This window comes from Lepisosteus platostomus, unplaced genomic scaffold (assembly GCF_059453375.1).
Source record: "Lepisosteus platostomus isolate fLepPlt1 unplaced genomic scaffold, fLepPlt1.hap1 Scaffold_42_H1, whole genome shotgun sequence".
NCBI classification, from domain to species: Eukaryota; Metazoa; Chordata; class Actinopteri; order Semionotiformes; family Lepisosteidae; genus Lepisosteus; species Lepisosteus platostomus.
The window spans coordinates 582,515-604,194 of record NW_028291665.1 but is presented as its reverse complement, the minus strand read 5'-3'; the positions used below and the strand labels follow the sequence as shown (position 1 = coordinate 604,194).

The 21,680-nt window shown below is 44.7% G+C and overlaps 6 non-coding genes across 6 annotated transcripts; 4 read left to right on the top strand and 2 right to left on the bottom strand.

Annotated features, from left to right (window-relative positions):
- Positions 1–5,889: 5,889 nt before the first annotated feature.
- trnar-acg (transfer RNA arginine (anticodon ACG)) lies at positions 5,890–5,962 on the bottom strand. Its single transcript has one exon. It is a non-coding gene; the product is annotated as a tRNA-Arg (tRNA).
- Positions 5,963–7,586: 1,624 nt separating this feature from the next.
- trnas-gcu (transfer RNA serine (anticodon GCU)) lies at positions 7,587–7,668 on the top strand. The gene has a single exon. It is a non-coding gene; the product is annotated as a tRNA-Ser (tRNA).
- A 1,343-nt stretch (positions 7,669–9,011) lies between these two features.
- On the top strand, positions 9,012–9,093 carry trnas-uga (transfer RNA serine (anticodon UGA)). The gene has a single exon. It is a non-coding gene; the product is annotated as a tRNA-Ser (tRNA).
- Positions 9,094–10,788: 1,695 nt separating this feature from the next.
- On the top strand, positions 10,789–10,859 carry trnag-gcc (transfer RNA glycine (anticodon GCC)). The gene has a single exon. It is a non-coding gene; the product is annotated as a tRNA-Gly (tRNA).
- Positions 10,860–16,631: 5,772 nt separating this feature from the next.
- Positions 16,632–16,703, bottom strand: trnae-uuc (transfer RNA glutamic acid (anticodon UUC)). Its single transcript has one exon. It is a non-coding gene; the product is annotated as a tRNA-Glu (tRNA).
- Positions 16,704–16,904: 201 nt separating this feature from the next.
- Positions 16,905–16,976, top strand: trnah-gug (transfer RNA histidin (anticodon GUG)). Its single transcript has one exon. It is a non-coding gene; the product is annotated as a tRNA-His (tRNA).
- The last annotated feature ends 4,704 nt before the right edge of the window (positions 16,977–21,680 follow it).

Genomic DNA, 21,680 nt, shown 5'->3' with positions numbered 1-21,680 from the left:
TTTGAAAGCCAAACATCGCCCATTGGGAACACCTTACTATCACTAGTTTAAGAGACTCTTAAGGTCTTGCAGAGGTGCCTGTCTAATAGCATGCGCTTTGCAAGCTATAGGTGTTTAGGCTGAGGCAGAATGCCTGTTAACAAAATGTTTTTCTAAAGGGGCCTCGCACTCTTTTCCAAGCAATGGTCACCATCCCCACCGAGTGTCACAACGTAGTCATGTCCTAGGATGTCTCCTGTTAGTCTCCATTTGTCTGCCACCAACACTTTAGGTTACGGGGTCACAACCGCACCCCGGAGAGCAGAGGAGCCGTTGTCGTTCTGGCGGCGCAGATTGGGCTGAAGGTGGGGCGCTTGAATCTCGCTGTTGGAGGCCGTCTGAAACTGACCCAAGCCTTTCCCTTGAATTAAATGTAAATAAGAAATGAACCCCAGATGCACATGGAATCAATCACGTGTTTCCTTTGAGCCGTTTCAAAGACTGCTCCAGAGTTTACCTTGCACAGATGCGCAAAGATTAATGATGGGGGTGCACGCTTCCAGGCGCCTTACAACTGTAGGGACTGATTAGAGACAATTCGTAGCGTGTGTTCGTTTCCATATACGCCCCGTGTTGCAATGGTAGGATGAAGTCAAATACGGCTTGGACGCGTAACGGCATTCTATCCAACTGCAGGACTTGAGGGTTTTTTGTGCTTTGTTCTGTTTTCGTTGACATCGCATTCGTAAGAGCGTCAAAAAAAGGCAATTCCAGCATCTAACACGAATAAAAGGGCTATTGAAACTGCAGGGCTGCGCAGCTTCTAAAATCCTTGCACACAATTCTCCGTTATTGTTACTTCCTTCTTTCTGTCTAACAAAGTTCCCTTTTCCTGACCGGACGGGGAGACTTTATCATTCCAACTTGAAGCCAGCCTTAAGTCCTCTGAGGCGCATTTGTCTGCTAGCATGCATTTTGTGAAAGTTTTTTTTGTTGTTGTTAAACGGAAAGCGACTTTGAAAAAGGTTTCCGCCGCTGCCCGGCACTCTATGTTAGACTGCATCAAAAAGGCAGTGGCGGCGGCGGCGGCTGAGTGGTTAGGGTGATGGACTAGAAAGCCATCGGGGTCTCCCTGCGAAGCTTCAAGTCCTGCCGCCTACGGTGTCGTCGTGTGTCTGCGCAACAAAGGAAAAGCACCTGTTTTGCTTTTCCCGCAACTTTTAAAACGCGAATGATCTGGATTTCTACATGATTGGCTCTTAAAATGTGATCTGATCTTCATCTGACGCATAATAATAAATAAAGACAGTCTTGTTTAACAAACAACACACACAACATTTTACATTGTCAATTCAGTTCAAATCAATGTATTTCTATATAGCACCTTTCACAACAAGGTTGTCTCAAGGCACTTAACAATGCAAGTTGTTAAGAGCCTTGTGTCTAATATGCCACTTAGGTTACGTGCTGTCTCTTTGAGGCAAATGTTTAAATCCTCTGAGTTAAGTGCTGAAGTTATAGTAGTCCTATCAGTATTGTTGCCTCCGATCAACAGATCCTCAGTTTTCTCAGAGTTGAGTAACAAAAAGTTTTCACACATCCAAGTCTTTCCTTCATTAATGCATTTAACTAAAGTGATAATAGAAAACTTGTCGTTTGGTGTGAACAAAATGTTTATTTGAGTGTCATCAGCATATGAATGAAAGTTCATATTATTTTTTCGTATTATCCTACCTAGCAGCAGCATGTAGAGAGAGAGAGCAATATTGGCCCCGGCACTGATCCGTCTGGTACCCCAAATTGAACTGGTGACGTTGATGAAGCAGTACAATTATTAGATATTTGAACATAATGAAAACGATGAGTAAAATGTGAAGTAAACCACTGAAGGACGGTTCCAGATAAGCCAACCTCAAACTCAAGCCTGTGTAACAAAACAGAGAGGTCAACCGTGTCAAAGGCAGCTCTAAGATCTAGAAGCACAAGCACTGTTGCATTCCCCACATCAGTAGCTAAGAGAATATCATTTACGACTCTCGTTAATGCAGTTTCAGAAAGCAGACTGAAATTTCTCAAGTATATTATTTGAATCCAGATACGATTGACATTGGGCAACAACTATTCTCTCAAAACTTTTAGATTGAAATGGGACCTTTGAGACAGGCCTGTAGTTGTTAAGAACTTGTGGATCCAAATTTGACTTCTTAAGGAGCGGTCTAACAACCGCTACCTTAAATTGATCAGGTACAACGCCTGACGCAAGCGATGCATTCATCATACTAATTATAGGTCCTGCCAGTCCTTCGAGGGAATCTTTGACTAGCTGAGTGGGGATGGGATCTAGCGAACAGGTGGTTGACTTTGTCTTACGTCTGTGTCCATGAGTCCACCATAAGAAGAAATCTGAACAGGAGCGGTGATCATGCGAGGTCACCACGGAGGAAACCACTGCTCTCCCCCCAAAAAAAACCACCACTGCCCCTCTCAAGTTTGCTAAAGACCACATGGATGTTCCACAGCAACTCCTGGAACAATGTTCTGTGGACAGACATGACAAAAGTTGAACTTGTTGGTAAATGTGCACAGCGTTATGTTTGGAGATAACAAAACACTGCATACCAACTCCAAAACCTCATCCCACCTGGGAAACATGGCGGAGGCTGTACGGCTTGCAATCATCGAGGGACCGATGAATTCCAAGATGTATCAGGAAATTCTACAGCAGAATGTCAGGGTGTCTGCCTGTGATCTAAAACTCGAAAGAGGCTGGGTCATGCAGCATGACAAAAACAAAGGAGTACATCAACAACAGAGTGGCTGAAACAGAAGAAATTCCGTATTTTGGGATGGCCAAGTAAGAGTCCTGACCCCAATCCCATTGAAGTGCTGTGGCGTGATCTGAAGCAGGCCGTTCAGCGCAAGACATCCCAAAAATATACATGAACTGAAACAGTTTTGCATAGAGGAATAGGCCAAAATACCTCCTAACCGCTGCTCAGGTCTGACCAGCCGCTACAGAAAGTGGGGATTGAGGTTTTTGTCATAAAGGAGGTTCCACTAGCTCCTTAATATAAGGGTTCACGTACTTTTTCCATCAATGACCTTGATTGTTTAAACCATTTGGTCAATAAAGAAACAGCAATGTCAAATGTTGGGCGTGTGTTGTTTGTTAAATCAGACTCTCTTTATTAATTATTATGACTTAGATAAAGATAAGATCACATGTTAGGAGCCATTCATGCAGAAATCCACATCATTCCGAAGGGCTGTTTACAAAAGTTTTTCTCCCAACTGTATGTGAGAGAAAAGAAGAGACGCTCACTGAGTAAGGTGGGGTTGTAGCTTTGCAAATCAAAAGGACATTTGTACGCTCAAAATGGGACAGGAGCACCCCAGATGGTACTCAAACCCACAATCCATGGCTTAGGAGGCCAGTGTCTTAGCCATTAGGCCACTGCGCCACACTGGGTGAGGTCGATCATGCTGATGAAGAGCCAGTTTTTTTTCCTTTGCTTTTTCAAAGGGATCCCCAAAATTAGGGAAGTTATGCAGCAGAAGGTTTACTGTGACCTGAGAAGGACCGGCATCCAATCACGGTGGTACACACACACACGCTCTCACTCATCTGAGCTACACGGCTACCAAGATGATCTCAGTTGCGCCGAGCTGGTACGGAACATATTGAACTCATCGACGGCGAATTGTCTCTCAGACAGGCTTTTCACCTCTGAGCTCCCTGACTGACAGTAATCAGCTAGGTAGTGAAACAGTCAGCTGCTTCTAAGCCTTAAACAGCTGCATCTCGGCGCTTCCACAGAGAGATGATTTGAAAGCCAAACATCGCCCATTGGGAACACCTTACTATCACTAGTTTAAGAGACTCTTAAGGTCTTGCAGAGGTGCCTGTCTAATAGCATGCGCTTTGCAAGCTATAGGTGTTTAGGCTGAGGCAGAATGCCTGTTAACAAAATGTTTTTCTAAAGGGGCCTCGCACTCTTTTCCAAGCAATGGTCACCATCCCCACCAAGTGTCACAATGTAGTCATGTCCTAGGACATCACCTGTTAGTCTCCATTTGTCTGCCACCAACACTTTAGGTTACGGGGTCACAACCGCACCCCAAAGACCAGAGGAGCTGTTGTCGTTCTGGCGGCGCAGATTGGGCTGAAGGTGGGGCGCTTGAATCTCGCTGTTGGAGGCCGTCTGAAACTGACCCAAGCCTTTCCCTTGAATTAAATGTAAATAAGAAATGAACCCCAGATGCATATGGAATCAATCACGTGTTTCCTTTGAGCCGTTTCAGAGACTGCTCCAGAGTTTACCTTGCACAGATGCGCAAAGATTAATGATGGGGGTGCACGCTTCCAGGCGTCTTACAACTGTAGGGACTGATTAGAGACAATTCGTAGCTTGTGCTCATTTCCCTCTATTCCCCGTGTTGCAGTGGTAGGATGACGTAAATTCCTGCTTCGACACGTAACGGCATTATAATCAAGTGCAGGAGCTGAGGGCTTTAGTTTTGTTTCGTTTTCTATGGCGTTCGTAAGCGCGCAAATCAAAGGCAATTCCTGCGTCTAACACGAATGTAAATGCTTTTGAAAGTGCAGTGTGGTGCAGCTTGTAAAATCCTTGTCCACATTTTTGGTTTGTTGATGTTTTTTCTGTCTGCCAAAGTTGCATTTTGACATCCGGACTGGGGGACTTTATCATTTGAACGTGAAGCCAGCCTTAAACCCTCTGAGGCGTGTCTGTCTGCCGGCACGAATCTTGTGAAAGGTATTTTTTTTAACGGAGAGCAACTTTAAAAAGGTTTCCGCAGCCAAATCGCAGTCCGTGTTTGATTATAGGAGGAATGCGGCGGCGGCGAGCTCGCATTTGTCGTGCTCGAGTGGTTAAGGCGATGGGCTCGAAATGCGTTGGGGCTTCCCCGCGCAGGTGCGAAACCTGCTGACTCCGGCGTCTGCCGCACGTCGCCTTGTGCCTGCGCGGCAGAGTCGAAGTGCCGCTTTTCCTTTCCTGGTACTATAACAACGCGAAATCGCTTGGACCCGCTGCCATGGAAATCAATTCTTCAGATAACTACACATTTTGCGTTCGCACCTCTGGTGCTCTACTTATGCCTTTGAAAACCTAATGAATAAAGCTGAAAGAACCGACACGATATGTAGGTGCTGGTAAAGCACGCAGTCAAGAACTGTTAACAGCAAGGGTTTCAGTGGGTTAACTGAGGAGAAGGCGTGATCGCTAATTGTTGACTTTTTATTTGGTGTTAGAAACACTCTTACTGTGCATGACGTGCAACAAATGTAGCCACAGAAATTGCATCACGCTTTCATGTATGCTATTGCAGACACCAACGTTGCCTAGATAGAAAACCGAAAAAGCCGTGGGTTTGCTTGCTGGTCTGAAGGATCTCTCTTCGAATCTCTATCATTTGTCAATGGAAGTAAAAGGCGCTGCAATCTCATACGTTCAGAATCAAACCCGCAGCTGTTGTTCGACTTTTTTTTCTTGACTAATTACAACTGAGTGTCGCATGAGCAGTTACATAAACTTGTCTGGTATATTTGAACACAAATGCCGTTCTTCAATTAAAACTAACAGTACATTGTCAGGGACATTCAGTTCTATACAAACAAGAGACAGACAAGAGAATATTTCTACCGTTCATGTGGACTACGTGTTGACTTACTGATCGGAATAATTGAAAGGTTCGGGCTCATAGCCGATGCAGTGCGTGCTAATTAGAACAGCAACGCTAAGCTCTCAGCACCGTACTGAGCCCAGGTGTTTTTCTAAAGCTGTCAGGTGCAGTTCATTTACATGAAGGAAATATCTTACTGGGTACGATTACAATGCAGTAAGTAGCACAGACTACTTAGGGAGTAGCCCGATGTGTTTAAAAACGACCCGAGCCAGGCAGGAGTCGAACCTGCAATCTCCTGATCCGTAGTCAGACGCGTTATCCATTGCGCCACTGGCCCTGGTGTGACACTGCAGGACTGTAACCCAGTGAGATGAGCACTGCACCTAGTAAAATATTACCCCCGGTCCATTCTTTTCCAAAAGTGAGAAACACCTGTTTTCTACATTTTGTCTGTTTTAAAACCATATCTCTTTAAACCAAACCAAGAGTTTGTCTTTTGCACTGATATTCTGATTCATTTCGATTTCAAAGAAAAAAAAAACATTACCTTCCAAAGCATCATAAAATTGTCCCTTCCTCCAGACTCTACTTCTCTCTTGTAGTAGTACAGCAGACCTTTCCAGGTGAGCAGATCACAGAGTCCGAAATGAGCTTCCTCCATCAAGCAAAGTACCTGAACATGACTCTGTCTTCATAAAAGCGCCCCTGTAATAAAGAAATTAAATCCGAAATCAAGAGGGCAGTTGCCTACTGAAGTTCAAGAAGTCATCAATTTTAACCCAGCAACACATTAAAGGCTGCATCTATACAAGTACGATTCTAGAAATGCTCACCAGATTACGTTTTAAGAAGGAACTGTGCCTCAGGTTCCGCCGAGATCTTAACTCGGATGGCAGGATTCAGAGTCCGGAGTGCGGACTGATGGCGCACGGAGGGTCCATATACTGTGGATCCCTCAGTGATCTTCCGCGTATTCAAACCGCCAGCGTGTGACTCCCCTGTCCCCGTGACCTCATTGCTCTGCTCTCGCCTCTGTGGAGCTGAGCCCGACTCATGGTAAAGTGGAAAAAAATATGCCCTCATCGTGGGATTTACTCTGGATCGAGGATAGATGTCACTTTTTTATCGTTGAACAGGATGTATGTGATGTGGCGACTAGGTTCAATATTGTATCCTTTTAAAAGATTAAGGACTGGGGTGAGCGTGATTTACCACCCTTTCAGCTAAGAACCCGACATGAGCACCGTTTAAGCTGCATAGACTCGGTCGTTTAACTCTTCTCCATTAGCAGGGTTAAGGTTAAAGAAAAAAAACATTGCTGACTTCTTTTTTTTTGCCAGCCGCTAGCGCTGATTAGCAATGTTTGTATTTCATGTTTTGCAAGTTCCATCCATTTTAAGAAAAACAAGTCGCGTTAAAGACAGGAAATGAATACTTGCATTTAATTAAGTCTAGCCGTAGGCGGTTTTCTGTAAGGACCAGTTCTGTTCGAGAAGACAGAACAAAGAAGGCACCACTGGGATTCGGACTCAGGATCTCCTGTTTAAGAGACAAGCGCTTTAACCAACTAAGCAACGGCGCCCCGGTAGTGTTGTCCTTTTGCAGCCACTTGGACACACCACTCAGACACATCTGCATTCGGTGTGTGCTCCGCCTGCTCGCTGAGCAAGTTGCCACCTTTACATACAATAGCAACATCGACACCAAGAGAAAGGATGACAAATGGCTTTTATCTGGAACTTTTCATGTCCAAGGAGCTCAATGTGCTTTCTGTGTACAACAGGGCCACTGAACTCCACAATGGCCACTGAACCACAGCAGTGGCTTGCTGGCTTGACATCTCCCAAGGAAAATGTTGAAATCGCATGTGGAACAGGAAAAGGACCCTTGAGTACGAGGGAAAAAAAAGAAAAAGATCATCTGGAGCGCGCCAACCCATGTCTGGACAGCCCAGTTTCATCGACGAGGTGGCCGAGTGGTTAAGGCGATGGACTGCTAATCCATTGTGCTCTGCACGCATGGGTTCGAATCCCATCCTCGTCGCTCTCTACGTTTGACGTTGGCTCTCCTTTTGTTTGCTCCAGTACTAGAGCCTTACATTTTCTAGCGGTGGCTGAACATGGTATAGTAGGCTAACGTTGGTATCGAGCAGTGGTAGTAACAGTATTTACGTGCCGCTGCTGCCAAGTGGCTCTGGGTTGAGACCGCGTTTTCACTTACTTGCAGCACAAATGGAGAAAGCGATTTTTGACAGTCTCTCGAGAGACTGCGCTAGGTGTTTAGGGATAGACTTTGTCAGTTCCCCCTGGGATGATGGCCTCTCAAATAGTTTGTGATTCCTCTAGACGTTTATACAGTAGAAGCCTGCTTCGTGGCTTAAATCCAAGCTAAGGAAACGAGTTAGAGGTCTGATGCAGAACTGCGAATTCAATGAAGGGGAACACTACAGTACATTGCACTGTATGTGTGAGGAAAGCTGCCCCCTACTGTTCCTTGTCGACCGAACAGAGGACTGTAAAGGATACCGCCAAGAAACTTTAGGATGCTGGTTGGAATCCAGCTCCAAAGAAGCCCCTTTGGGTGTTATGTAATCAAAAAGTAAGAACAGAGAATCTCCCTTTGATCAAAAGCGCAACAGAACTGTTTTCCGTGGAGCAGGTTTCAGACCCGTAGACCTGTTTTATTTGTAGGGCAGGGCGCATTCCCAAACGCGAATCTCCTGTTTTAGAAATGCTTTGGGCGGCATGAAGTGAAAATAAGAAGTGGGCTCCAGATGCACATGGAAGCAATCAAGTGTTTCATCCGAGCTGTTTCAAAGACTGCTCAACAGCTTTCCTTTTACAGAGGCCCAACGATTAATGATGGGGGTGCACCCTTCAATGTGCCTTACGACTCTAGGGAGTGATTGAGACGATTCGTAGCGTGTGTTCATTTCCCTCTATTCCCCATGTTGCAGTGGTAAGATGACGTAAATTCCTGCTTCGACACATAACGGCGTTATAATCAAGTACAGGAGCTGAGGGCTTTTGTTTTGTTTCGTTTTCTATGGCGTTCGTAAGCGCGCAAAACAAAGACAATTCCTGCGTCTAACACGAATGTAAATGCTTTTGAAAGTGCAGTGTGGTGCAGCTTGTAAAATCCTTGTCCACATTTGTGGTTTGTTGATGTTTTTTCTGTCTGCCAAAGTTGCATTTTGACATCCGGACGGGGAGACTTTATCATTTGAACGTGAAGCCAGCCTTAAACCCTCTGAGGCGTGTCTGTCTGCCGGCATGTATCTTGTGAAAGGTTTTTTTTTTAACAGAGAGCGACTTTAAAAAGGTTTCCGCAGCCACCTCGCACTCCGTGTTAGATTATAGGAGGAATGCGGCGGCGGCGAGCTCGCTGTAGTCGTGGCCGAGTAGTTAAGGCGATGGATTTGAAATCCATTGGGGACTCCCCGCTCAGGTTCGAATCCTGCCGACTACGGCGTCTGCCGCACGTCACCTTGTGCCTGTGCGGCAAAGGCGAAGTGCCGCTTCTCCTTTCCTGGTACTATAAAAATGCTACATCGCTTGGTCCTGCTTCCATGGAAAGCAGTTCTTCAGGTAATTCTACTCTCTTACCAAAGCTGTTAGGTTCCTTTCCGTGGTGAGATGGGTTGTCATGCAACGCTGCCACATAGTGCCGACAGACAAGTGTGTTGCGGGAGAAGAGAAAAGTGTTTGAAGATTTAAGAGTGTCTTAGGTGGAGCCAAAATCAAGTGTCACAAATGCAAGTGGGAAGATTTCCAATGTTTAATATGGTCAAAATAAGCGGAAGTTACCAGCTGGTCCGGCACAGTCTGCCATGCTTTTGTCATATACTGTAAAGTGGTGTGGAACTGGGTGTCGAACTGGAGCCTCACCATTTGCATATGTGAGGCTCCAGTTATACATCGAGTGTCACATTAAATGACAAAAATGAAGAGAGTTAAAGCACCTGGAGAGGTTTTCTTACAACTTTTGAGCTGACACAGTTTTGGAAAATGTTTCCTTCACGGTGCACTGAACAACATAGGCAGCCAAGAGTCTCCAAAACAAAACAGAATGGACAGATAGGAGAAAATTCCCACTCGTCCTGAAGTTCCCAAAATCCAGCACTGAGCGTAAACAAAGTGTCTAAGTAGCGTGGGAATGCTAACCCTAACCCTAGCTGGAGTTTGAGCAATCCGGCACTGAGCGTAAGAAGATGAGTCAAAGTAACGTCTAATCGGATTAGTTTCCTTAGAGCTGGTTCAGAGTTTGCTCAAGAGTTTACCTTTCACAGATGCGCAAAGAAGAATGTTGGGGGTGCACGCTTCAAGGCGCCTTACAGCTGTAGGGAGTGATTCGAGACGATTCGTGGCGTGTGCTCGTTCCCATATACCGTACGACCCGGGGTGCAGTGCTAGGATGACGTACAATACCGCTTGGGCACGTAACGGGGTTATATGCAAGTGCAGGACGTGAGGGTTTTCGTTTGTTCGTTTTGTTTTGCTCTGCTTTGCTTTGTTTTGCTTTCCATCGCGTTGGTAAGAGCGTAAATAAAAAGGCGATTCCTGTGTCTACCACTAATGTAAGAGCTATTTCAAGTGCGACGTGGTGCGGCTTTTCAAATGCTTGTGGGCATTTCTCTGTTGTTGATTCTTTTTTTGTGTGTAACAAAGTGGCATTTTCATGTCCGGACGGGGAGACTTTATCATTCCGACATGAAGCCACCCTTAAGTCCTCTGAGGCGTGTCTGTCTGCAAGGCTTGTATTTTGGAAATGTTTTTTTGAAACGGAGAACGACTTTGAAATAGGCTTCCGCCGGCGCCTCGCGATCCAGGTAAGATTGTAGCAAGAACGCAGCGGCAGTGGGGCTTGCTGTAGTCGTGGCTGAGTGGTTAAGGCAATGGACTAGAAATCCATTGGGGTCTCCCCGCAGAGGTTCCAATCCTGCCGACTACGTTGTCCGCTTTCAGTCGGTGTGTTTCGGCACAAGCAAAGAAGCGCGCCTCTTTGCTGTTCCTGGTGGTTTTAAAACGCCCAATCGCTTGTACCCGCTGCCTTAGAAATAAGTTCTTCAGCGTCCGCAAATGGCATTTTGCAGCTGGAAGCAGATGTCGACGCGTTTTGCACAGAGCACCAAAAAAGCGTCTTTTTTAAAGGCCCAGGCACTGAGCATTGGTGGTTCAGTGGTAGAATTCTCGCCTGCCACGCGGGAGGCTCGGGTTCGATTCCCGGCCAATGCAGTGGCTTTTGCAGCGAGCGGCTCCATCACTTGCATCCCCTTGCAACTCGCAACTGAAAACCCACTGAAGCTAAGCAGGTGTGAGCCAGGTCAGTACCTGGATGAGGATGAGCTACAGGGAAAAACAAAGCTTCCAGCTGGAAGCGGTGTTAATGGTGCCGGCGGGGGGGCGCTCACCCTGAGGTCTGTGCGGGTCCCAATGCCCCAGTATAGTGACGGAGATGCTGTGTTGTAAAAGGGCGCTGTCTTTTGGATGAGATGTAAAACCGAGGTCACAGCGCTCTGTGGTCATTCAAAATGACCACCAAAACCTTTGACAAAAGCTCTTGGTAATTGATGGTCTTCAATAATGCTTCTCCTTTAGGTACATTTTAAATCAGCTGAAAAATGCTGTGAAATGGGGGGGCACTTCAGGCCAGTGTAGGATTTGGGTTACAAGAACCATGAAACTGCACGAGAAAGCCCGTACACTGATTACACGGCTTTCTATTCAAAGGAGGACAAAAGAAATTCCCTGAGTTTGATTTTTTGCAGCACAGAGAGGAGCACTGTCGTGAGGCTGGTTAGCTCAGTTGGTTAGAGCGTGGTGCTAATAACGCCAAGGTCGCGGGTTTGAGCCCTGTACGGGCTAGGTCCAGGTCCCTGTTTGTGAAACAGGCAAATGACTGTCTCAGGGGCCCATTCCTCATTCTCAAGACACATGTATGCAGTATGTACACTGTGCATTGAGCAATAGGGACTGAATACACCACAGGTAAGGTTAGAAGTCATTCTGAGGTGCCACATGTGAGGGATACAGCTAGGCATCCGAAATGTAGGGTTTGAGACCCTTCAGGAGTACTGCATCCTTTGAGACAGACCCGTGCATGTTAAACAAATGATCATTTCTTTCGGCATTAGGGACTAAATATACTAAACATATGATGCTAAAATGTTATTTTCACATATATTAATGTAATAAATGATTGCTTATGCTTTAGAAACAAATCTAATTAAAATAAAAGCTTAAGTTTTGTATTTATCTTGTACCATAGAACATGATTTTCTTTGTATTTCAAGCCCACAAAGTGTCCAAATGACGCACTACATGATATAAGGAAGATTATCACATGCATATCGGTATTATCTTTCTTATGAAAATGCATTCCTTTCATTACCTTTTACTTTTTAAAATGAACTCAAATTGAGTATAATGTAATAATTTAAGTAGAATAGATTCTAATAATATAATGATCCAGTGTTTTGCACTACTTCACTGCTTCACTGCTCTATGCCATCTGGAAATAAATCCTCAGACTGCTTACTGCCCTGGGCATGTACCAATAAATTAAAGGAGCACATCTGTTTATCACTGCGTTGAAGCAGGAGACACACAGTCTCTGCAAACACATCCTAGATACAGTGTTCCAGCACCTTTGACCTCATCCAGAACATATCATTTCTTGAAAGGGATTGCTGTCCGAATGCACATCTGAATCCCAAGCAGAATCTCTAGTAAAATACGATCATTTGTGAAACAGGCAAATGACTGTCTCAGGGGCCCATTCCTCATTGTCAGACACATGTATGGAATGCTTTCACCGTGCATTGAGCAATAGGGATTAAAAACACCGCAGGTAAGGTTAGATGTCATGTTCTATGATCATTTCTTTCAGCATTAGGGACTAAATATACTAAACGTATGATGCTAAAATGTTATTTTCACATATATTAATGTAATAAATGATTGCTTATGCTTTATAAACAAATCTAATTAAAATAAAAGCTTAAGTTTTGTATTTATCTTGTACCATAGTACATGATTTGCTTTGTATTTCAAGCCCACAAAGTGTCCAAATGTTCTATGATCATTTCTTTCAGCATTAGGGACTAAATATACCAAACGTATGATGCTAAAATCCTGAAAAAAGGATGTGCTCCATCTCGTCAGTAGATTGGATTCCAAAACTGATTTGGGTCAATATACATTACCTTTGAAATTAAAGTACAGTCTACTGTAGGGAACCATCAACTTAGAAAGCATTGGCCTTCCCTGGGGGTCAGGTAGGTGCAAAAGATAAACCTTTATCCTATCTTTATCTTAAGATAAGTGGCCAAGCAGTATTTTTCCAAGTTTCACCAAGCACATCATGTTGCCATAGTAGACAAAGTTCTATAAAATGTTAAATAACTTTTAAAAAAAGCATCTTGGTCTTACAGTACTGTACAAGGTGAATTAAACTGTCCCTGGTAATAAAAAGTAATTAGAAGCATCTCAGAAACTTTATCTCTAGAAACATTAGCTGTTTTATATCATGTAATTTAGTGTGATGTTGTCAGAATTCAAGGACATTATCACACACAGAAATTGGTTCAGTTAAATCTAAAAAACACAGCTAAACATGGGTTTAAATGTAACAGAAGTCTTACCTCTTGTCAAAAGATTTAATTCAAGAAGCGATGTAATAAATGATTGCTTATGCTTTATAAAGAAATCTAATTAAAATAAAAGCTTAAGTTTTGTATTTATCTTGTACCATAGAACATGATTTTCTTTGTATTTGAAGCCCACAAAGTGTCCAAATGATGCACTACATGATATAAGGAAGATTATCACATGCATATCGGTATTATCTTTCTTATGAAAATGCATTCCTTTCATTACCTTTTACTTTTTAAAATGAACTCAAATTGTGTATAATGTAATAATTTAAGTAGAATAGATTCAGGTAGGAAATATAGAGTCATGATGTATATGGCTGACATCATTTCACATGGGTGAATTTTAAGCTAAGAAATAAAAACATTTACAATGAAGATACCATTGCTTAATTTTAAATGCCTTTAAAAAATAAATGCCTCCTGAGAATACTTTGCCACTCCCAGATCCTTGGTAAGGTACTGTTTGAATCCAATCAGGAGAGGAGCATCCAGGGAGTGCTTTCTATAGAGTCCAGCTTGGGCCACTCTCTTCCGGCCTGCTGATACTTTTTAACTACTCAGGGCCTGTAAGGATATAAAACACCGGTTTAAACATTTTATACCTATAAGACAAATTAGAATTTTAGTAAAAAATAGATACATCTGAAAAATAAAAAAGTCTTACTGCTGATAGAGTTCTTCAGAGCTCACATCTTCCCCTTCCTTATCCGCTTCTGTTTCAGTTTCTAGAGCAGCCTCTGGCATCTAATCCTCCTGGACAGCGGCCTCTTGCTCAGGGCCGCTGGAATGCAGGTAGATTCTTTTCAACATGCTTTTACATAATATGTTGTAACAATGATTTCAAAAAGAAACTACAGAAGCCTTACAGATTAAAAATATCTCACCTTGCCAATGTGTCTTCAGGCTTCCCATGTACAAAAAGGCCCAAGGACTCTAGCAGTCTTACAACCACTATCCTGTTTGCCTCACCAGACACGATCTCTATTCTGTGGTAATCCACGATGACCCCCTTCTTCAGGTGATTCATCATGTCCTCCCTCGCCTGTTGAGAGGCCATCCTGATCTTTTCTGCCGTGGCGTGCTTCATACACGCCCTCTTCAAGTGAGCAGGAAGCTGATCAAGAGTATTCAGGTACATCTTGCACACCAGGGGAATCCGCGCGGGTTTCCTTTGAAAATAAATAATACCATCTGTGTATAGAAACAAGCTAAGACTGATTTCTTAAATTATCCTTAATTTTCTCTCTCATAGTTTGAGCATAATGATTTTATTGCATTTATATAAGAATTGCTCATTGCTCCTAAATAAATAATGGTTTCATAAAAAAATGAACACTTACTTGGTCTCAGTCACAGACTTTCCAATAGAAGCCATTGTGGAGTTCAGCAACTGCAGGTCCTAGAAGTGGGGAAGGAATTTTAAAAGAGAAATTGAATTACAATACAGAAGGAATGGCTGAGGGTTCACTGAAATATATAAATATACAAATTCCAAAGACTGAGTCCATATAGAAACAACTACCTTTCATTTTCAGTATAAGAAAAAAAAAACATTATCTTCCAAAGCATCATAAAATTGTCCCTTCTTCCAGACTCTACTTCTCTCTTGTAGTAGTATAGCAGACCTTTCCAGGTGAGCAGATCACAGAGTCTGAAATGAGCTTCCTCCATCAAGCAAAGTACCTGAACATGACTCTGTCTTCATAAAAGCGCCCCTGTAATAAAGAAATTAAATCCGAAATCAAGAGGGCAGTTGCCTACTGAAATACAAGAAGTCATCAATTTTAACCTAGCAACACATTAAAGGCTGCATCTATACAAATACGATTCTAGAAATGCTCACCAGATTACGTTTTAAGAAGGAACTGCGCCTCAGGTTCCGCCGAGATCTTAACTCGGATGGCAGGATTCAGAGTCCGGAGTGCGGACTGATGGCGCACGGAGGGTCCATATACTGTGGATCCCTCAGTGATCTTCCGCGTATTCAAACCGCCAGCGTGTGACTCCCCTGTCCCCGTGACCTCATTGCTCTGCTCTCTCCTCTGTGCAGCTGAGCCCGACTCACGGTAAAATGGAAAAAAATATGCCCTCGACGTGAGATTTATTCTGGAGCGAGCCAGTGTTGCGCATAGCTGCCTTCAAAGCAGTTAACCCAGGTTCGATTCCCGGCCAACGCAGTTGCGAATGTTTTCAAATGCTGTCATGAGCCTTGGATTGTGACTAGCAAAGCGAAGCCTTTTGAAAGAGCTAAAGCACTGCAAAACGGAATTGAAGGAGAATCTTACAGGGGATTCTGAGCAGCGTCTGCATACATGCAGTCAGATAAAGGTGCTGAAAGCTTGAGCTACTCTCAATGTCATGCTGCCCTTCCCCGGAGTAAATCTGTTACATTGAAAGAATGCTTCTGGCAGGTTCAAAAAGGGACCCTTGTTAATTGGAGAAATCAATGATTTCGAATGAATTCTGTATGCGTTAAAAGACAGCTATACACAGAAAACATGCAGGACACTGCTCACGATGTTTCCCGAGCCGAAACACAGTGCGTTTTTCCAAGCCATTTGACAAAGCCCACCCACTGAAAACTGCAGCAGATCGTGTAAAGACGTTCAACTTTGTAACTACTGCACGCACAGGAAGCAGAATAAATTCCTCTTTTCAAACTGTCAAAGGTTTGCTTTGCGAACGCTGCAGGACATCGCACAATCTCTTTTGAATGGGGACAAACGATTTCTTATGGGGCGCAGTAAGTACAGACGTTTAAAATGCTCCACTCATGCCGACGATGCAGCATGAAGAAGCGCAACCTAACGTTTGACAGACAAAAGCCAGGCGCCGCTATGAGCAATATGAAATCATACTGACAGCACACGGCGTTTCGCGCTGACACAAAAGTAATCTCGACAGACGCTGTTCTCTGCATAAAGCTGAAAGAGCTAAAGAGCGTTCCTGTTGACACGTAACAAGCTCGTTTCTTTCTACCATGATATCACCGTGACCAAATCTGTCTTTATGGACACGCCTGTCATGGACGGAGCAGGAAAGACGGCGCCACATTCTACAGCCCTCTCCACGCAATCGACGAAATCGGGCTACTGAAGTGGAGAAAATCGCCTCTCCAGAAAGTGCAAATATCATCTTGGAGAGTATAAATCCTATTGCCGAAGGTCAGCCCTGTCTACCAGAGTGACCCTCCCACCTCCTGCAGCGATGGTCAGCTCGTCTCACACGCGAGAAGTTTCGGCTGGAAACAAGCGCCCCCTCTTCTCGCACGTTTTGCACGTTGAGTAGTTTTAATGCGGCTCCTTCGTACACAGTGCTGATCTTTTGGAAAGCAGGAGGCAAAATTGACACGTTCCCATACCGGGAGTCGAACCCGGGCCGCCTGGGTGAAAACCAGGAATCCTAACCGCTAGACCATATGGGAGTGCACAACCCTGCTGTTCCGGGCATCATGCAAGCAAACTACATAAATATGAGAAAACACGCAAGAGAGTTGTCACTCAGAGTGTCGAAGGGTCGATGTATACTGGGGCTCAGTTGAAATGCAACGTCAGGACTTTTCCGAATTATGTCACATGAAGAGAGCACAGCCTTTTCCGCCCTGCCATGTGTGTATCGGTAACTCGCCGTGATCGTATAGTGGTCAGTACTTTGCGTTGTGGCCGCAACAACCCTGGTTCAAATCCGGGTCACGGCAGAATAGGGGCGTCTGCTTTTACTACTTGCATGAATGAAGGCAAAAAAAAGCCAATCGATGTGAAGGAACGGCGCTTTACAGAGGAGTACTGCCTGACTGGATCGTTGATGAACGACAGAGGCCACTCCGACCTCTTCTCGGGTTTCTTCAATGACTTACTAAGGATCTTCTTCACATTCGCCCATGCATGGGAAGCCAGTTACACCAAAGCAAACGCAGGAAAGTGCATTTCATGCAGAGACCAGGAGGGACCTGTTTACACCAAGAGTGGTTGGAGTATGGAACAATGCGCCAAGCCCTGTTTCTGGAGTCGATTCTTGATTAGATCTTGGGCTCACTAAGAGGCCCCCACTGGGTACTAATCTTTCTGTTGTTCTCGCAGGTGTTGCGCTGCTTTTGAGCCGACAGAGCTCGTCTTGGTCTGTCGGGACAGCCCAATTGCAAATGATCGGCTCCAGGTACAGAAAAAACGTGCGTTTGGTACAAGAGTGCATGAAGGCACCGGAAATACATTGGGAACAAATGACTGGTGGTTCAAGACCTCTGTGAAGTGCAGGAGCGTGCAAGAAGAGGCTGTTTGCACCCAGTCTCGAACCGGGGACCTTTCGCGTGTTTGGCGAACGTGATAGCCGCTACACTACGGAAACCTGTAGGGACTGCTGCTGGTGTCTCGCTTGCGTTTCGGGCTGAGAAAGGGACGCGTCACTTTAGGCAGAGGGCGCTGGAGAGAGGAACAAAGGGCGCGATGAAACAAAATGCCGAAACCCGGGATCGAGCCAGGGACCTTTAGAACATACTCTCACGAATCGTTAGAATACGTGCGTTTGATCATCAATTGCGTAACAACCACATTCGTTCGACTTGAGCCATCAAGCTCATAGTTTTCAAATCTTGAAAGCTGTCATTGAGCACATCATAGTCTGCAGTACGCCCCGTAACTTGCGTACTTCAACAGAAAGAAGAGCAGACAGCTCCATAAATATGCGAGGCGCAGAGAGTGCAAGGCGAGCCGCACACGTTTCGGTGGCTGAGAGAGGGCAGTTTTTGCTTCTGCATTTCCCAAGTAAGGACGCATGACAACAAGCGATCGCGGTGCTCATTTACGACATAGTGGTGATGAGTTTTCAGTACGTGTTCTTTTGAACGAGCAATGAGGTTGCTGCCTTGGACAGCTGACTGCACGCTCTCATTGTGCCACGTGATGAGTATTCACCAGGCTCGTTCAGTCATTAATCACATTCCATCGTTTGCCATAAGCAGATGCTGCAAGGTGATGTGGATATCAGTTCCCAGTCTTGTGGACGAGGACAAAAAGAGCACACAAGGGCTCATCCGCGAGTTGAACCCAGGACCTCCCACACCCTAAGCGAGAATCATACCCCTAAACCAATGAGCCACGGCAGCACTTTCCATTTTATTCTGTCAGCGAGCTTGAGGACGGGGGAGAGGCGTCATTCGCTCGTCCAGTCAGACCTTCATCAATAAGTCAAGAAAGCCGCAATTACACGACTGCCTTGCAGACGAAGGGCAGTGAACTGCACCCGGTAAGAGGGGAACAAGCGGCACTAGGCGACACCGAGGCATGAGCCCCAGCGAGGGGGGTTAGCTTGCATGGTACAGCGCTCGCTTTGCATGCGAGAGTTAGTGGGATCATTTCCCATGTCCTCCAGGTGTGTGCTTAGAGCTTGATGTGCCGAAAGGTGTCCTTTAGCCTGTGGTCACACCTTGCATGGAGAGCGTCATGCAGCTGTCAATCATTTCGCAGCCACGCCCCCTCTTCATCTTCTCTCTGCCTTAAGCGTCTCCGCCACTCTCTCTTGACATTTCATGTCAGCATGTCAGAAGTCTGAGTGACGTTTTTAATGGCTGAGTGAGGGCATGATGCTGAAGCAGAGAGGCCACTTCAGCCAGAGAGACTTGTGCTAGGTGAGATCTGAAAAACAGACTCGCAACAGAAACAGACCAAAAAAGTATCGGTGAGATCAAAAGGCAAATGCAACATCCAGCAGAGGGCGTCTAAAGAGTAGGGAACGGGCGACTGAAATCCATGAGGCAAACTTTCCGGCTGTGTACTGCAACTGGCCTCGTTGGCGTAGTTGGTAGCACGTCAGTCTCATCATCTGAAGGTCCTGAGTTTGATCCTCACACGGGGCAGGGCTGCTTCCTCTCTTGCTCTTTTCAAACACTTGCGGCAACTGTTCGCTCATAACCACGTCTGGAATGCGTGACCTTTACACGGGGGAGAAGCAACGCCGCATCCCTTTTCTAAAGAACATTCACATTCAGAAATAAGTCAAGAAATTTGCCATTACTTTCGCTCGCGCTGCTGTCAGCCTGCCCATGTTGCCAAAGAAAGATTCACTCGGCGTCAACATGACAGAACAGCGATCACTTGAAAACACTATTCCACACTCCGTAAGCAAGAACTTCAGTGTTTGCAGTCACCCGATATGCCGATAGTCAAAGGAGCACAAAACACGAAGCGTCAAAAGACAAGATGAGTTGATGGAAAGAGCGTTGAATTGATGAGCACAAAAGTTCAGCTCGTACAATAGGCAACGAAGGTCCCGGCGTCATCATCGCACTTGAAAGGACTGCCTTGCAGACTAAGGGCAGTGGGAGGTTGCTGTTTTCAGATGGAGGCATTGGGATGGTGGGCCGAGATCTATTCTTCTTAAGGAATTCTTCATCGTGAAAGATCGGTCCACAGGTCATCCAAAGAACTTACAAATTTTTTGGACTCAGGGAATCACGTGCTTCCGGAAGGGAGTGAAGTGCTCAAACACATGACATGCCCCCTTGATCTCACATGCACAATTCTGCTGCAACATGCACAGCTACCGTCCACACCAGGCAGTGGGGCTTCAGCAGAATTTGCTACGCCACCTGCAATTACATATCCAGCTGCACACATATACATGGCCCCTCTGTCCTTTTCAGGATCTCAAAAAAAAGCATAGCGTGGTTTTCCTGCAACCTGATTGACCGCATCTCCCTCAGAATGTGCCCCGTTGCATTCATTGCTGAAGCAGGACGGAGGCTAACGGGCATGCCAGAACAGTTAGGCTCAGCGATCTCTCCAAAATATTGTGGTTGTAGTGGAAGAAATATGGTTTAAATTGTACCTTGGTATTTCAAACTCTCTCTAGAATGTTATCCATTTCTATTTTATTTTGACAGGAACTGGCTAATGACACTAGATGAAAAGAGAAGAAAGAAAACACAACGTTTCGGCCGTGGAGCCTTCTTCAGGTGTGAGGGCTCCACGGCTGAAATGTTGTGTTTTCTTTCTTCTCTTTTAAGCATGGAATAGACCTATTACTTGTTCCTTTGCAGCCTACGCATGCTGACACAGCTCCCCACCTGAACTGCTAATGATGCCTGGTAGTTTGTGGTACTTGGGTATTGTCTTATGTTTGCTCAAACTGCATATGTGTGATTGCATATTTTTGGGTATTTTCATATGTCAATATTTAATTCACTGACATTCCTGTATGCTTGGAAGAAAGGTAGATTGGATTTGGCACAGGACGCCTGCCCATATTTGTTGATCATTGTTGGGCTGGAAAAACAATGATAAAAAGTGTATGAAAAAAGCTCTCTCCAATATTTCCCTTCTCTTCGCCATGGTTACACTGCCCGTTCTTTCCGTCTTTTGTCCTTCTACAAAGATTCCAGGGCTCTTTTTCCACCATATCAGAATATTTTTTTCTCTTTTAAAGGCTGTAGGTGGGGTGTGATGGACTGTACCACTATCATAGAAGATTTTTTCAGGACACATCGCAGTTCCATAGTAGAATTTATCAATAGTAGAATTCCATAGGACATTATTTACCAACATATTACCCAGTGTGAGACTCTGCCAGTAAACCTCAGAGCATTGAGTTCTCCACTGATAAAGATGGCTGTCTGAAGTCATGAAATCCACTGCTGGGATGCCTGAGAGCCAGTAATTGAATCTTGGCTGGAATTAGGCTTTCTATTAGTGTTGATCTTTGGGAATTATGTGGTAAAAAGGGAAAACTCCTTTACTTTAGTCACTTTGAATGTTCAAATGTATAGAACCTGCAAAACTAAGCAATGAAAAAAATCCATCACCACTCTCATGATAGCATAACTCATAGTCTCTGCTGTTATGTAACAATACACACTTTCAATTTTCTTATCGCCTGTCTCCAGAGAGAATGTTGTTAGTGCTGATGACCTTGAATTAGACCTTGTTGACTCTGTAAAACAATCTTCCTCTGCTTAGATTTTCACTCAGATTGATTTTGTTCTCAGATTATTCCTGGCAGGACTGAGTTTCTAGGAAATGAAAAGTGAAAGAAAAAGTACAGAAGATCAGCCCTTGAATATACAACATTGTGCAGTGAGATTGTTAAATGTATTAGCTGCTATCCTGTGCTAGAGCCTGTCGTGGTAAGCAGTGGATGACAGGATCTAGCACAGATACTAATGAAACACTGTTAATGAAAGATAAAACACTTGAGTCTTATTTTAGTTTTCCATTTCCCTTTCATTTGTGATGTACTGTACAACAGGCCACAGAACATGCACAAAAACAGATATGCACACATTCACACCAGGCAATGACAGTCTGCCCAGTCAGAATCTGAGCTGAGGTATCAGAATTCTGAATTCCCTGAATTCTGTCATGGATCATCCACAATAAGGGCAATGTTTGAACACGAGGATCCCCAGGAG